Source organism: Nicotiana tabacum, chromosome 12 (assembly GCF_000715075.1).
Source record: "Nicotiana tabacum cultivar K326 chromosome 12, ASM71507v2, whole genome shotgun sequence".
NCBI classification, from domain to species: Eukaryota; Viridiplantae; Streptophyta; class Magnoliopsida; order Solanales; family Solanaceae; genus Nicotiana; species Nicotiana tabacum.
Genome location: NC_134091.1, coordinates 93,702,376 through 93,706,236, shown reverse-complemented (window position 1 = coordinate 93,706,236; position 3,861 = coordinate 93,702,376).

Sequence of the window (3,861 nt, the reverse complement as noted above, 5' to 3'; positions counted from 1 at the left end):
GGCTCACAGCAGGAGTTCAAAATGTCAGAGCCACCCTTAACTTTGAAGCAAAAGGGTGGGCAACATTCGTGTGTAGCCGTCTTGACCTGTGCCAGCATTAGAATGTCCTTCCACTCCCCCGGGCAGTATTGGTAGCTTCCATCATGGCCGGATATCCTATTAATGTGGGAAACTTGACGTCCTACAACATCTCCAATGCAGTCCAGAAAGAAGAAAGATCGTATCCCTACCCCAACTTCCTCACAGAGTATTTCCAAGACCAAGGGGTAGAGACGAGACATTTTGATGTGGAGGTGAAGGCTAAAAAACCTTTCTCTTGGTACCACCTCCAGGGAGCGGGCAACCCTCAATTCAGGGGTAAAGCCACTACCTCTACTGGCCAGTCTAAAGAGCCAGGGGTAGTGGCCACCGGGTCAGTTGCCGAGCCCTCCACAGTAGTCGGTACTTCTGCCGGAGCAGCAGCCATGCCTCCTCCTTCCTCCGGACCATCCCTATCAGTGCCACTGTCAGTGCCCATATCTTCTACCTACCCTCAGACTGCACTGCGGGTTTCACAGACACTATCCAGTCTTAACAACTGGATGCAGGCAGCTACCACAAAGATGGCTGCCATATCCAGTGCAGTGGCATCACAGTCTTCAGCCCCATCAGAGCTTCAAGTACCTCCATCAGTAGAGGAATCTTTTGAAGAAGATTCTGGACAAACAGAGGAAGATTCTGGATGACCAGAAAAAGATCCGGGAGACTCTTGATACGTATGGGAGGATTATCAAGGATTTGGGGAAATAGGTGAAGAAGATGCGAAAGACTCCGGCATCTAAGGAGTTAGTGGAGAAGTTGAGCAAAGAGGTTCAGAAGATTGCTTCTGCTGGTGATATTCCATTGGACCTTCTCATGGAGGAGACAGACCCAGTAGCACATGCAGCAGTGCCCGAGGCATCAGAGGCAGCAGCCGGCCAGGCTGAGGAGCCGGCTGCCACTTTACACACTACTGAGGAGCTGATTCGGATGCTCAGAAACCCCGTAGTCTCCTAGTTAGAGGATGTGGAGATCCAGTTAAAGGATACGGTGGGTGCTGATGACCCGATGCAGACAAAGACCACATAGGGAGTTTTATCTACTCTCTACCCCTTAACCCTGTTCTTATTTGTTATGAGCATTGAGGACAATGCTATTTTTCTTTTGGGGGTGGTCCATTTGGATTTTATGACATTTGGTATGTAATAACCATTATACTATTTTTCTTTATCTTTCTTTATCTTTATTTTCACTTTTGGTATGTATATATTCATTTCCATTACGTATATATTCGCTTTACTTCATTTTGTACATATTCAGTCTACTTTCCGTAGTTTACTTCAAAATTTCTTTCGTCGTTTTTCCTTAGTAGCATAGCTTCTTATTTATTTTAGTAGCTTCTTTTTACATTTTGTGTGAACAATAAGCCTTCGGTTTTCTTAATGCCACTGTTCTTTCCAAAGGTGGATGTTGTGTGAACCGGGTGACTCTTCCCAATGATGGATGGCATGACAACCTTCTTAAGGGATTGAGTCCATTTTATTTATGTTTTTGTATATATATTAGTAATGAATAAAAGTGTCTCAAGCAGGCTTCACTTGGTACTAACACATTTACCTTCAACCTTATGGTTAGAAACAAGTTGATTGGCAAAGAATAGCTCTAGTTGTGACCTTTAGACTCTTGTATTGACTAAAACAATCATCGAGTGGTTTCTTTGAGCCATTTGTGATTTTCAATCTTAGCTAGGGTTGTTGTGGGCCCTCGACTCTTTTCTCTTTAACAATCCAGCAGCTTGACAGGTGAGGTATTGAATTGCAAGTCCAAGTTCCATGCCAATAAGTCTAGAACTAGCCCTGAATGTTTTCCTAATGATTATAGGCTCTCCTTGATCCAATTGGAAACTTGAAAGCTTCCATTGCCTACCAATGTGACATCCGTAGTCAACCCCTTTGAGCCGAAGCCTTTTTATTCAATATCCATGTTACAAGCCTTTATCCGTTTTATAATGACCCTCTCTTGGCACCCGATCTTTCCTTAGCATTCTTGATACAATTGGCAAAAGCATAAGTTTGGGGGAGAGACGAGGAATGTGAAAGTGATGAAAGGTACAAAGATGAAAGGGATTCAAAGTAAGCAATGATGAAAGGCATGGAGTGAATAGAGGAGAAAAATGATTGTCATGAGCAAGAAAGAGTGACATACGTCTCTCTAGTTCCCCTAAGGAAGAAGAAAATGACTCAAAGAGTTAAGAAATTATGAGCCAAAAAGAGTAAATGGAGTGCTTAAGGAAAGATGAAAATATCATCTGCCGATAATTCCTACCATGATCCAAAAGCCTTCATTACGTTCCCGCAAAATCCCTATATGATTTCAAGTTGAGTGAGCTTATATTAGTGGTGATTTACATAAGGGGCAAGCTTATGGTACTTAGAGCAGGACTTGTGACATTCTTTTGAGAGAGATGAGCGCACTTCTTCACAATCCTTGTTCTGAGTGTTACATTCGTAAGTGAGATTTGCTCATGGAGAGTAGAGGAGGAGGAGTTTGGTTTCCACAATGACCTACGTGATAGAGCGAGCTTCCTTGGTGAATTAAGTCAACTCTTGATGCTCTTGTGTCACAGTAGAACTATGGTACTCAAAAGGTCAAAAACCTGGTGTTGTTGATACATTTGTGTTGAGGGTAATTGTTAGTCCCAATTGATGCATGATTGATTCGCTTTAGGCCAGCTGAAATATCCTTTTTTCTAGTGGAGGTGGGAATTACCTTATTTGCTTGAGGACAAGTAAAAGCTTAAGTTTGGGGGAGTTGATAAGTGGGGATTTTAACCTATGATTTGACCTCTTTTACTTGTGTTTTAGGCCAAAAATGCGTGAAGGTATTCCCGAAAACTAATGAAATATGCTTGTTTGCAGGAATTGTTCAAAATAAGCCAAAGGAATCAAAATCAACTCACAAAGGAGTCAAAAGTTGAACAAAAACCAAGGCTGGGCAAAGAGGTCTGAAGCACGGACCGCAATAATATTGTGCGGCCGCGATTGAAATTATGCGGTCCGCGAAATGAAGAACCAGAGACATATCCAAAAGAGAAGAACGCAGACCCCATCAGAATTATGCGACCGCAAAAGCAAGAGTGCGGCCGCACTCAGAATTACGCGGCCGCACAACCTCCGCATGGGCATTTTTGTCCGATATTTTCAGCTTAGTATAAATAGAACTTTTTGTCATTTGTAGGGGATGTCAGGTTATGTTATAATAGGAGGGTGGCACTTCTTGAACCTCTCGAGCCTAAGCTGCTCCTACTCAAATATTTCTACCCGAACCACGGGCCGAACTAGAGTAACAGGCTTTACCAGTATAACATCTGGAACCTGATCAACCTTGACCTGCTGCTCTGGGGTACGGGCCGCAAGAGTCTATGCTCCTCCCCTAGCCTAAGATATGTTTGGTGCAACTTGAATCAACCTCGCCTGAACTAAGGTACCGAACATGCTCAAGAACTGTGTGAGGTTCTACTGAAGTGTTGGGGTGGCAACAGGCACCTCAGGTCCCTATCCCCTAACTGGAGTTACTGGTAGCTCCTCTGTCGCATCCCGGGCAAGTGCTCTGGCTGTACCACGTGCCCTTCCTCGGCCTCTGCCTCGGCCACAGCCTCTCGCTGCTCTAGCAGGGAGCGCGGGTGTCTGATTATTGGATCCAGTAGTGTGTGTCCGCACCATCTGTGAGAGAATAGAAAGTCAAAGATTCAGTGTTCGAAGTCAACCAATTCGCACGATAGGGAATTAAAGAAGTAAAGTTTTCCTAATAGTTCTGTAGCCTCTCGAAGATAAGTACAGACGT